General features: G+C 41.7%; 1 long non-coding RNA gene across 1 annotated transcript; it reads left to right on the forward strand.

Annotated features, from left to right (window-relative positions):
• Positions 1-10,071: 10,071 nt before the first annotated feature.
• LOC138671935 (uncharacterized) lies at positions 10,072-11,866 on the forward strand. Its single transcript, XR_011319488.1, has 2 exons — positions 10,072-10,110; positions 11,447-11,866. It is a non-coding gene; the product is annotated as an uncharacterized lncRNA (long non-coding RNA).
• Positions 11,867-14,592: the final 2,726 nt, after the last annotated feature.

Consider the following 14,592-nt stretch of genomic DNA (forward strand, 5'->3'; position numbering starts at 1 on the left):
ACCAACACAGGACAGAGCCGTTTACCTCAGGAGTTCTGCTCTTCTGCTTCTATATAAAAACAAAAAAATCAGAACTCTAAATGACAAAGTGAACGTAGACATAATGGAACCATTCACATATCTGTTCTTCTGTAACAGATCTATGTGCCCGCAACGTTAAATCCTATTCTAATCCATTTTTTTAATCAGAATCTGTCATTCAAGCCTATGGAGATTGGATAAATAGTGCTTAAAATAAAAGCCATCCATTTTCTACACATTTTCAACTGATCCATTTTAAAGTTACAATGGAAATGCAAAGTTCAGACAATTTACCTCCATCAGTTTTTAATTCCTGATGAGGAAAAAAATGAATGTCACACCAGAGAGAAGCAGTTTGTGTTTTCAGGACAAAAAAATGGAAACTTATTAGGTATGAGCGAGTATACTCGTTGCTCGAGTTTTCCCAAGCACGCTCAGGTGACCACCGAGTATTTGTTAGTGTTCGGAGATTTAGTTTTAATCGCCGCAGTTGAATGATTTACAGCTACTATACAGGCTGAGCACATGTGGGGGTTGCCTGGTTGCTAGGGAATTCCCACATGTACTCAATCTGGCTACTAGCTGTAAATCATTCAGCTGAGGTGATGAAAACTAAATCTCTGAATATTAAGGCCGGGGTCACACTCAGCGTAGGGAAATACAGTCTGTATTTTACAGGCGTAATACGCAGAAATTATCCCAAAACAGGGATCTGTATGTCATCCGTAGGCAGGGTGTGGCTGCGTATTTTGCGCATGTAAACCTCCGTATGTAATCCGTATGGCATCTGTACGGCGAGATTTTCTCCCTGGCTTGCAAAATGGACATAGAATGGATCCATGGGCTCAAATATTCGTGAAAACACATATACAGTATATATATATATGTATATATATATATATATATATATACGGTATGTCAGTGAGACACACACATATATATACAGTGGGGCAAAAAAGTATTTAGTCAGTCAGCAATAGTGCAAGTTCCACCACTTAAAAAGATGAGAGGCGTCTGTAATTTACATCATAGGTAGACCTCAACTATGGGAGACAAACTGAGAAAAAAAAATCCAGAAAATCATATTGTCTGTTTTTTTATCATTTTTTTTGCATATTATGGCGGAAAATAAGTATTTGGTCAGAAACAAACAATCAAGATTTCTGGCTCTCACAGACCTGTAACTTCTTCTTTAAGAGTCTCCTCTTTCCTCCACTCATTACCTGTAGTAATGGCACCTGTTTAAACTTGTTATCAGTATAAAAAGACACCTGTGCACACCCTCAAACAGTCTGACTCCAAACTCCACTATGGTGAAGACCAAAGAGCTGTCAAAGGACACCAGAAACAAAATTGTAGCCCTGCACCAGGCTGGGAAGACTGAATCTGCAATAGCCAACCAGCTTGGAGTGAAGAAATCAACAGTGGGAGCAATAATTAGAAAATGGAAGACATACAAGACCACTGATAATCTCCCTCGATCTGGGGCTCCACGCAAAATCCCACCCCGTGGGGTCAGAATGATCACAAGAACGGTGAGCAAAAATCCCAGAACCACGCGGGGGGACCTAGTGAATGAACTGCAGAGAGCTGGGACCAATGTAACAAGGCCTACAATAAGTAACACACTACGCCACCATGGACTCAGATCCTGCAGTGCCAGACGTGTCCCACTGCTTAAGCCAGTACATGTCCGGGCCCGTCTGAAGTTTGCTAGAGAGCATTTGGATGATCCAGAGGAGTTTTGGGAGAATGTCCTATGGTCTGATGAAACCAAACTGGAACTGTTTGGTAGAAACACAACTTGTCGTGTTTGGAGGAAAAAGAATACTGAGTTGCATCCATCAAACACCATACCTACTGTAAAGCATGGTGGTGGAAACATCATGCTTTGGGGCTGTTTCTCTGCAACGGGGCCAGGACGACTGATCCGGGTACATGAAAGAATGAATGGGGCCATGTATCGTGAGATTTTGAGTGCAAACCTCCTTCCATCAGCAAGGGCATTGAAGATGAAACATGGCTGGGTCTTTCAACATGACAATGATCCAAAGCACACCGCCAGGGCAATGAAGGAGTGGTTTCGTAAGAAGCATTTCAAGGTCCTGGAGGGGCCTAGCCAGTCTCCAGATCTCAACCCTATAGAAAACCTTTGGAGGGAGTTGAAAGTCCGTGTTGCCAAGCGAAAAGCCAAAAACATCACTGCTCTAGAGGAGATCTGCATGGAGGAATGGGCCAACATACCAACAACAGTGTGTGGCAAACTTGTGAAGACTTACAGAAAACGTTTGACCTCTGTCATTGCCAATAAAGGATATATTACAAAGTATTGAGATGAAATTTTGTTTCTGACCAAATACTTATTTTCCACCATAATATGCAAATAAAATGTTAAAAAAACAGACAATGTGATTTTCTGGATTTTTTTTTCTCAGTTTGTCTCCCATAGTTGAGGTCTACCTATGATGTAAATTACAGACGCCTCTCATCTTTTTAAGTGGTGGAACTTGCACTATTGCTGACTGACTAAATACTTTTTTGCCCCACTGTATATATATTTCATACTGCGCAAGATAGCAGAAAAGCCGGTAATTCAATTGTCGGCTTTTGCTATCTCTTTCCCAAACCCAAGAGTATAATAAACTATTACAACACCCTGTGTCTTTATTTCAATAAAATACTGTTTTCCGAATGTGTGTGTTTTATTTACCATTTACTACTATTGGATTAATAATGGATAGGTGTCTTATTGACATCTCTCCATTATTAACCAGGCTTAATGTCACCTTACTATAGCAAGGTGACATTAACCCTTTATTACCCCATATCCCACCGCTACTCGGGAGTGGGAAGAGAGTGGCTAAGTGCCAGAATAGGCGCATTTTACAGATGTGGCTTTTCTGGGGTGGCTGGGGGCAGATAGTTTTAGCCGGGGGGGGGGGGGGGGGGCAATAACCATGGTCCCTCTCTAGGCTATTAATATCTGTCCTCAGTCACTGGCTTTCCCACTCTGGCGAAGAAAATTGCGCTGGAGCCCACGCCATTTTTTTCCGTGATTTAACCCTTTATTTTAACAGCTAGGGCCACCAAATTTTGCACACAGACACTTTTAACATTAGTAGTGAGGAATATGCCAAAAAAAGGGCTATGAAATGGTTTACTGTATGTAACCATGTCTCACATCATATCGGGTGTGATAAGGAGAAAGCAAAAGCCGGTAATTGAATTACCGGCTTTTATGCCATCTAGCGCTGTATTAAATATATATATATATATGTCTCAATGATATATATATATATATATATATATATATATATATACCTATACTATGTGTAGACATTTATTTGATCTATTCTATTCTAACCTGTCAGTGTGATTTTACTGTACACCGCACTGAATTGCCGGCTTTTCTCTAGAACACCAGGGCATATTTCTCGCAAGTCACACTGATGGTCCGTGTGTAGTCCATATTTTTCTCACCCCCATAGACTTTCATTGGCGGATTTTTTGCGCAATACGCTGACAAACGCAGCATGCTGCGATTTTCTCAGCCCGTAAAATACAGCTGAGAAATATACGGCAGATAGGAGCTGCCCCATAGAGAATCATTGGTCTGTGTGCAATGCGTAGTTTTTGCACCTCTCATACGTCCGTAAAACTCTCTAGTGTGACGCCAGCCTAACAAATACTCGGAGGTCACCCAAGCGTGCTCGGTAAAACCCGAGCAACAAGTATACTCACTCATCACTAAAACTTATGAGTAGGTCCAGTCCACACTACTATGTCACCATCTGTCATTTCTGGATTTCTAATTTAAAAATTAAGGCCGGGGTCATACTTGCGAGTGTAATGCGAGTCTCTCGCATCAATACCCAGCACTGCCACCGGCAGTTTCTCTCATTGCACTCGCAAGTGTGACCCCGGCCTAAAGAAGAGATACTGTATATATTTTTGTGATCTTGTGTATCTAAAAATGCTTATGTCGAATTTCCTGACTACTCGCAAGATCATGGCACTGCACCAAGGCCACGTTCACACGTTGAATATGTGAGTTTTTTTACCTCAGTATTTGTAAGTCAGGCATGGGTGATAAATACTGAAGTGGTGACGTGTTTCTATTATACTTTTCCTCTGATTGTTCCACTTCTGGTTTTTACTGAGGTAAAAACTCACCAAATACTCAATGTTTGGACATGGCCTCAGCCTCACTCACGCTGGCGTCTAACTTGGACGAGTGCTGTCTGATGTGGACAATGAAGAAATCTTGTTCTCCCTCTGCTCCGCAAAATTGGATCATACTAAGCTGACACAGAACAAACTCGGAAGAGAGAATCTATGCTCGTGTGACCCGGCCTGAGGTCATTCAGACTTCAGTGATTTTTCTAGTTTGCAAAAAGAAGGGTCAGAGTTTCATTAGAGATTTTAATCAGCGTTTAATCCGTGTCAGTTTTTACCCTCAAATGTTATTCAGAATTACATCAGTTTTTCTCAGATGAAAGAAATCCCCAAACCAATGGGAGTTTCTCAAACTTCTCATGTTTATTTTTTTAACTTGCTTATGTACTAATTTCCACAGCCCATTACAGACATTATCATCAATGTCCCCATTGGGGCTTTCAATATAAATGCCCGATCATTATGTCCATGAAGTGTGGGAGGAAACCCATGCAAACATGGGGAGAACATACAAACTCTTTGCAGATGTTTTCCTTGTTGAAATTTGAATCCAGGACCCCAGCGCTGCAAAACTACTATGCTAACCACTGAGCCAACCACTGAGCCATCGTGCTGCTCTCTCAAGTAGTCTGTGAAAAATTGACTGCACATACATGGAATCGAAGTGTGACAGATTTTTTTTGGGGGGGCGACCCATAGACTGGCATTGACACTCAGATCAATATCCACAAAGTCTCCATGATTTTGTGTGAACCACTCCGATTAAGGAAAATCGGACATGTGAACTATGCCATAGCCTAACATATGTACGACTCCTATCCATGGAAATCACTCGTACGTGAAAAACGTACGTCTAAATAAGGCCTAACATGTCAGTGAAGATAATGGCTTTATATAAATGATCTTTTCTATCTTTACAAAAACTTGGCTACTTTTGGCGAGTTCATTTAAGCATGACCCAGCATAAGGAAAAGTGAAAATGAAGTGCATGCAAGGAAGTAAAAAAAACAAAAAACATAATATATATATATATATATATATATATATATATATATATATATATATATATATAGATATTATACTGTGCAATCCTATACCATTATTTAGACTATATACAAGTGCACTGTAGCTGCCCCGTCTGTTATCATAGAGGCCACAACATGTACGTGCTGACTGGTAATGAGTTTTCAAAGTAACATCTCCCTGGAGGAGGCTGATAAGTCTCAGAAACATCAGCAACATTTTCTAATCTAACGCTGCTGAGTAGGTGTGATGAGCGGACGCACCCAGTATGTGATGAAAAGCGGCGTAATCACATGGTGGGCAAGGGTCCATCGCTACAGAAAGCAACTGCCATTTATGTGGGGCTTACGTCAGAGCAACCCGGGGCATTGTATATGTATAAAATCCATCATATACCTCCAAATGATGCAACCATGTTCCAAATAAAAAGTCAATGTTTGTTCAGTGTGTTTAAGGCTATGTGCACACAGAGTCTTTTTTTGCTGATTTTCAAAGCAGAAACTAAGCGAAAACTTTTTCATGAGTTTTGAGATTTGGAGAGGTTCCACTCAGTGTTTCTGCTCCAAAAACACCTCAAAAATGCAGTATGCACATAGCCTAAGGCCAGGATCACACATGCGAGAAATATGGCCGAGTCTCGCATGTTAATACCCGGCATTGCTGCCGTCAGTCAGTAGCGGAGCGTGCGGCCGCATAGCAAGGTGACATTATCCCTTTATTACCCCATATCCCACTGCTACACTTGAATGGGAAGAGAGAGGTTAAGTGCCAGAATAGGCGCATCTTACAGATGTGCCTTTTCTGGGGTGGCTGGGGGCAGATGTTTTTAGCCGAGGGGGGGGGGGGGGCAATAACCGTGGACCCTCTCCAGGCTATTAATATCTGCCCTCAGTCACTGGCTTTACTACTCTGGCTGAGAAAATTGCGCGGGAGCCCACGCCAGTTTTTTTCCGTGATTTAACCCTTTATTTTAACACCTAGAGGTTCCAAATTTTGCACACAGACACTACTAACATTATTAGTGAGGAATATGCAAAAATATAACAGACATGAAATGGTTTATTGTATGTAAACCATGCCTCATATCCTGTCGGGTCTGATAAGGAGATAGCAAAAGCCGGCAATTGAATTACCGGCTTTTCTGCTTTTTCTGCTATCTAGCTCTGTATTAAATATAAATATCTATCTATCTATCTATCTATCTATCTATCTATCTATATATATATATATATATATATATATATATATATATATATATATAAATATATATATACTGTATATAGACTGTATATATGTTTTCACGAATATTTGAGCCCATGGATCCATTCTATGTCCACTTTGCAAGCCGGCAAGAAAATCTCACCATACGGATGTCATACTGATGAAACACGGATAATTTTTGGAGAAAAAAAAAAATCACATCCTCGCATTGAATACGGATCACTGTTCAGGAAATTTTCTGCGTATCCCGGCCGTAAAAAACAGACTGTATTTTCCTACGCTAGGTGTGACCCCAGCCGTCACATTAGCAGTATTTGGTCAGTATTTTTACATCAGTATTTGTAAGCCAAAACCAGGAGTGGAACAAATAGAGGAAAAGTATAATAGAAACATATGCACCACTTCTGCATTTATCACCCACTCCTGGTTTTGGCTTACAAATACTGATGTAAAATACTGACCAAATACTGATAGTGTGACGGCAGCCTAAGACTAGGGGCTGGGAACTTAGATTAGTGGCACCACTCTAGCGGTAAAATAAAAAAAAAAATTCTGGAATAGTGCTTTAAATGCATCTAGTGACAAACAAAGCAAAATAGTCACAGTAGACATAATAATTTGTGCTGCTGCCTGAAGATAATTTATCCAGCACGTGGTTAAATACACTACAAACTTTATAGCCCTAGCTATAATAGGGGAAAGAGCTGCATGAACCGAGAGATCATTCACCTTCTGCAAGAAAGAATATTGTAAAGGCCAGCACTTATCTACAGTCTTGCTCATCCATACATTGCTCTGTGGGAGCGAACGGCATCTATTAACAACAAAACAACATCTAGAAGCCAAAACAATTTGTGCTTTCAATATGATGACAAATGGTCGGATCCCATCCGCTCACTTATATATTACAGGGAGTAATAATTGCACTTTACTTGTATTTTCAAACAATCCACAGATAAAAACTCTTATTGTGTCCACATTTTTGTATATTTTTTATTTATTGGTATTTTGTGCATTTCCTTTGCTAACAATACACAGATTTGTTATTTTCCCACATAACTTCATGATTCCTAATCACATAAGGAATCAGTAAATATTACACAAGTGCTTTTGTTTCTTTTTTCTTTTTTTATAATTTGTATTATTTTTCTATTTCATTTCAGTAGTTCTAGTCTTTTTGTATCAGGCTGCATTCAGACATCCATATTTCATGTACATATTCTCTCCAGATAGAATCAGGGTTTATAACGTGACTTTTTATTTTGTTTTGCACGGTTAATAAAAAAAAATAAAAATCACGGACAGAGATTATTTTTACAGACACACTGGAAAATAATAATAAATGATTGTGATTATCAGCTATACATGTCTCCAGCCCATAATTCTGATATGAAAACATCAGCTGCAATGGAAGATTTCGGCCTAGACTGATTTATCGAATCTTCTCTCCTATGCTGTGGTCAGGCTGGGAGTAACAGAAAGCACAAGGAAAGGAAAGCAAGACAGTGTTTGCTAGGAAACATTGGGTCCGGCATTCATATGGATATTTGACATGTAGCATCTAGCTAAACATTACTGCAGACCAAGTGCACCCCTTCATGGCAGCAGGATTCCCTAATCATAGAGGTCCCACCTTAAAACCTACAAGAATGAAAAAGTCTGCTACCATTTTACTTCCAGATTCCTTGGTTCACTTTGAGGCTTCCTTCATGCGTCATTGTTTAAACACAAACATGAAAAAATAATACAGGGGTAATAATGGTTTTCCATGCGGGAGTCATCCAAATGTCCATTTTTACCATCAATGTGATCAGTGTTTTTCCAGTATGGATAAAAAATAAATAAATGTACGCTGTATGTGTTTTTCAAGGACCCATAGACTTGTATTTGTCTTTGTCATATGTGCTGCCGGAAAACAACGGCCATGTCTCCATGTATTTTTCATGGGCACATGGTCAGTGAAATAAGCACGGGCATGTGCATAGCAGCATAGGTTATAATGAGTACTTGTGATATCCACGAAAAATTATGGATACCGCACGCACGTGTGAAGGAGACCTTAGACATCTTGTGGAGCCCACGCCTTGATTAGTCAGACCCATTTTGGTCCAAGAAGTGGAATTAAGCAATATCAGGCCTTATTCACAGGTCAGTCTGCAAAAAAAACAGTGTGTGCTGCACCAAATGGCATTTTTTGTAATTGTATTCTATTGTATTGTCCCATAACTCCACTTTAGTGCCCAATGCCAGGCAGCTGCTGCCAAAGCACATAAAAGAATGGGAGGCATTAGAAAGAGGCACAGAACATAGTTTTGCCTCTATACAAGTCGCTAGTGTGGCCACAGAATACTGGGTACAATTTTGGTTACTGGTGTATTAGAAGGACATCACTGAACTGGAGCGGGTGCAGAGAAGAGCGACCAAGGGTAATGGGTGAACTGGAAAAACAGGTGATTAAACTTCTTACAGAATATATGAGGGGACAGTACAAAGCGCTTTCTAATGATTTTCTTTACACTTAAGCCTGTGATGGGGACAAGGGGCATCTTCTACATCTAGAGGAAAGACGATTTAATTATAATCACAGACGTAAATTCTTTACTCTAAGAGCAGTGAGACTATGGAACTCTCTGCCGTATGATGTCGTCAGAGTTGATTTACTGCAAAAAGTCAAGGAGGGCCTGGATGCCTTTCTTGAGAGATAGAATATTAGAGGTTATGGGCTTTAGATTCTGTGATGGGCGCTGATCCAGGGAACTAGTCTGATATCTATATGTGGGGACAAGAAGGAAATTTTCGCCCAATATGGAGCATTTATCATCTGCCTCTGTGGCATGTTACAGGACGAACATGATGGAGTCCCCCACAGCGAGTATTTGGTGAGTTTTTTCTGCACGTAAAATCTGGCATCTTACAGTTCCAGCAAAGTGGATGTGATCTGTATAAATCTCAAGCCCACCGTGTTTTTTTATGCTGCACAAAGTGACCGATGCAGCTTTGAAATCCGCAGCGTGTCAATTTCTCTTGCTGTAAATATAAGTTTTATTTGCAGATTTCCCCCCACAGACTTGAATGAGACGGTGAAAAGCCACAGCTATACACATATGCGTTCGTTTTTATTGTTTCCACTGCATAAATGCAAATGATCCACACATGGATTTATCAATGACGTTTTATCAAAGGCTTCGCGCACACGGAGTTTTTCAAGGAGTATTTGTAGCAGAAAAAAAAAATCACAAAACTTCTCAAAAAACCCGGAGTTTCTGCTGTTTCCAAAACAAGAGTTTTATTTACAACAGGGCATAAAAAAAGACAAAAAGAGAGCAATAAAGTGCTAAAAAAGTTGTGCAAAAAAAAAAAATCAAAAGTAACCGCAATTACTTGATGCAAAAAGTCTGGAGAATAAAAAATGCACAAAATACTCATCGTGAAGTTTAATAACAGTTTATAAGATAATACACTCAAAAATACCGGCATAAACAGAAGCTACACCAGGCTCCAGCCCCATGCACAGTCTATCAGTTAATGCTGACGTTAGGAGAGGACGGTCTACCGAGAGCTGATAGCGAATATGTAAATGAGGTGAGGTCTGTATAAATGAGGAACCAGACATTGTAGCCTGTCACTGGCTGATGGAAGCAGATGAAGGCTAATCTGCTACCAGGCAAGGTAAGAGAATGGTCCCATGCGTAGACTGGGGGAAACCGAATATTCATACTATAGTGCGCACTACTAGTCCATATTTTTATAGGATTCTTTTCAGGTGGAGAAAACTAACAAAACTTTTCTAAGCTTTGACTTTCCAGCATTGTAAACTGAACTGTACATGTGCATGCATGTTTTCTATGGTTCACGCTGATGAAAGGGTCCTGAAGGCCGACATATGAGCAGTTTGTTATCCCATTATGGTTTTTAGAAACTGGAAGAAAAATTTGGTCACTGGAGAATTTGTCACTTTTTCCAGAATAGATCCTAGGATTTTTTTTTTGTACCAGGCATAGACTTAATTTTGTCAGATAGGAAAATAGAATTGGTGCAGGTGACAAATGTATTCATAAGTCCAGGGAGTTCTCTATGGGGCTGGTATTTGCAGAGTTGGCACGTATATACACTGAGTGTGTAGGGACCTATGGATACATGTATCATGTGCACTAGTTCGATTTCCTTGTCTGGCAAAATTAGGTTGATGCTTATAATAATAATAAATGTATTTTTTTAAATGCCACTGTATGCCCATTTAATGACATGATGAAGTCTTCAGAGGTATATGCTAGAGAATGTGCCCAAATCTGAAGACAAGTAGAGGATGTTCACACATGCCATTTTTGCTATTTTTCCCCTCTTTAAGCAATATATTTGATTTGTAAAATGTATATCATTTTACAGTCCCAGCTTAATCAATGAGGCTTTTTTAAATATCATACACATGCTGGTTTTTTTTGGTGTATTTATGTTTTTGACAAGATGCAGCATGTAAATAATTTCAGTGCTTTTCACCTATTCAAATGAATGTGAAAAACGCAACAAAAAACTTGAGTATTGGTCACAATAAATGGAAACTTTGGCCATGCCAAGTGTGTCGCTGCTACATGGACACATAATACAGGTGAAGGGGATCGCATTGCCACCCCCAGGGTACCATGGCAAGCAAGTCGCAAAAAGTTGGACAGTCACATTTATTTATTTTGTTTTATTTGCTTGTTCTTGTTGCAGTCGATGCCAAAGGGTTCGCAATGTCTCCTTTCACCTGCATTATGGTGCGATATAGCAGCACATAGTGTCTCATGACTAGTGATAACTAATATATACTTGCATCTTTAGGAGTCCTAAGTAGTTAATGTGGGGTATTCAGCCAATGGCTACGGCTCTGGCTGCAGCGGGGCCGATATCCCATAGATTTACCTTCACTTTTCGTGACATGAGAAAATCCCAATAGAGGAATGAGAATACGAGCGACATAAACCAGTAACAGTAGTTTTACTTCTTCTATGCACTTTTTTCACAGATTTGCTGAAGGAAACTTTTGGCCAAGTGCAGTGGAGGCTTCATACTCGGGCTGTGTGTGGGATATCATCATATACTGTAAGTTTGTTATAGACACTACAGTATAGATGATGTACTATACCAAACCCTGCATGCGCCTGGATGGAAGACGCGGTGAAATAAAGGATGAAGTTCTGTCCAACGGTGGAAGATGCTTTACAGAATCAGATTCACTCGGCACAAGGAAGACGACCGAGGAGTTGGCGGTGAAACCGTTACCATTACTGAGTTTAGTAATGGTAAGGGTTCTACTGCTGCTCCAAACCTCACCTCCAAGACCGGCCGCAGACACCAAAGGCCGCAACTACGCCAAGATCCACAATGTTGTTTTGAGAGCATTGGTTCTTATGAATGGAAATAAAATATTTTTAAGTCTAACCCATTCCTTATGTATTCACGTGTTTTTATCCCATCATATAATGCTCCTTGTGGGCATCAAACCACAAGAAAAGCCTTGGCGTATATACGACCACCATGACATGTAACACTCCATGCCAGGTAACATAGAAATCATGTATTTCACGTATGGATGCTATCCATAGTTTTCACAGGTAGAACACATACCCATTATAGTTTATGGGGTTGTTCACTTTTTGTGTGTATATATATATATATATATATAAAAAGGCAACGTGTGGACATAGCCTTAGGCTACTTTCACACTTCCGTCGGTACAGGGCCGTCGCCATGAGTCGTCCCGACGGACGTTGTGAAATATGAACAACGGGGGCAGCGGATGCAGTTTTTCAATGCATCCTCTGCCCCATTGTAATGTCCAGGGAGGAGGGGGCGGAGTTTCGGCCGCGCATGCGCTTTCGAAAATGGCGGACACGACGCACAAAAAATAGTTACATGGAACTTTTTTAGTGCCGTCGGTCCGCCAAAACACGACGCATCCGTCGCACGACGGATGCGACGTGTGGCCATACGTCGCAAATGCAAGTCTATGGAGAAAAAACGCATCCTGCGGGCAACTTTGAAGGATGCGTTTTTTTCTCCAAAACGACGCATTGCAACGGACGTCACACAACGCTAGTGTGAAAGTAGCCTTAAACAGATGGCTCCATGATTTTTGCATGGTCCAAATATATGGAGCTGTTTAAGGCTATGTCCACATTTTTTAATGTTTAAGTTTAAGCTGCTTACAAAAGGCAGATTTTGCTTTGTTTTTGCACTAGCTATTGCTTTCAATGGGTGAAAAACGCAGCAAAAAGGCTGAAAGGAGAGACATGCTGCATTTTGCTGTGACACGTAGCTGAAAATTTGCATTAAAAAACCTGCAAAAATGCAATGAGTGATTATAGACTTACACATTACAGATGAATAGCGCCAATAGAAGTCTATGAAATTCTTGGATGGCAACAGAGAACAGTCCGTGTGCTGTCAGTGATAGCATTGTAATGTATAAGGGAAGCTTTGCAATTTATTTAGCCATGTGAAAATCACTGATGGTAAAACTGATAAAACACTGATTACACTTGCAACTTTTTTTTTTTTTTTTGCTTACATGATCAGACACTGACGTCATCATGAGGCCCAGGCTCAGACTGGCCCACCGGAGAATCGGATGATTCTCCGGGTGGCCCAGGCACTGGCACCTGCTGGCATACTGGCCAGCAGCTGCCTAGAGCCCCCACTGCTCCAGGGGCCCCTTGCCAGTGGCTATAGGGCCCCTGAGTCAAGGGGACCGCCCTGTGCCAGTAGCAGCAGCTGGAGACCGGATCCTGTCCCCGTTGCTAAAGCCAAATGAATATTCACGCTTCCCCACGCCCCTATGGGCGTGGTAGAGGCGTGAATACCATTTCTCTTCAATAGCAGGCAGCGTTAGCCGCAGGGTGCAGCTAACACTACCCGCATGTAAAGCCGCACCACACACACACTCACAAAGTACCGCACAACCACACAGCACCGCACCGCACACACGCAGGCACACAGACTCACAGAGCAGCTCACCTCCCGGCATCCTGCTTCCTGTCTGAGGCAGCCCAGCTGGATGACGTCATCATCCAGCGTGCTGCTGTCTCAGTCAGAAAGCTTCCAGGAATCCAGCGAGGAAGAGGCTGCTGGAATGAACTGCCGCTGCGGGGAGGTGAGCTGTGCTGCGTGCCTGCGTGTGTGTGTGTGTGTGTGAGTGTGTGATGAGCTGCGGTGAGCTGTGTTTGTGGTGAAGGACAATGATATTGGTGGGGGAGACAATGATGGAGGTGATGGGCAATGATTGTGGTTGGGGGAGACAATGATGGAGGTGATGGGCAATGATGGTGGGAGGAAGACAATGATGGAGGTGATGGGCAATGATGGTGGTGGTGGGGAGGCAATGATGGAGGTGAGGGGAGGCAATGATGGAAGTGATGGGCAGTGATGGTGGGGGAGACAATGATGGAGGTGATGGGCAATCATGGTTAGGGAGGGAATGATGGAGGTGATGGGCAATGTGGGTGAGGGGAGGCAATGATGGAGGTGATAGGTAATGATGCTATGGGAGGCAATGATGGAGGTGATAGGCAATGATGGTGGGGAGGCAATGATGGAGGTGATGGGCAATGATGGTGGTGGGGGAGAGGCAATGATGGAGGTGATGGGCAAGGATGGTGGTGGGGGAGGCAATGATGGTGGTGGGGGGAGGCAATGATAGAGGTGATGAAATGGACAATGATGGTGGGGGAGGAGGCAATGATGCAGGTGGTGGAATGGGCAGTGATGGAGGTGGTGGGGGAGAAGGCAATGATGGAGGCGGTGATGAGGACAATGATGGGGGTGGAGAGGGGCTGCATTATACTTTATGAGGGGGCTACATTATATTCTGTGGGGGGACTGCATTATTCTCAGGGGACTACATTATATTATGGGGGGCTACATCATACTATGTGAGGGGGCTACAGTATACTCTATGGGGGGCTGCATTATCTCAGTTGACTACATTATATTCTGTGGTGGCTGCATTATACTATATGAGGGGGCTGCATTATACCCTATGAGGATGCTACATTATATTCTATGGTGGGGACTGCGTTATACCTGAGGGGGTTGCATCATATTTTGTGGGGTGCTGCATTATATTCTATTAGAGGGGACTGCGTTATATTTTATGAGGGGGCTAAATTATAT

The sequence above is a fragment of the Ranitomeya imitator genome, chromosome 3 (assembly GCF_032444005.1).
Source record: "Ranitomeya imitator isolate aRanImi1 chromosome 3, aRanImi1.pri, whole genome shotgun sequence".
Taxonomy (NCBI): domain Eukaryota; kingdom Metazoa; phylum Chordata; class Amphibia; order Anura; family Dendrobatidae; genus Ranitomeya; species Ranitomeya imitator.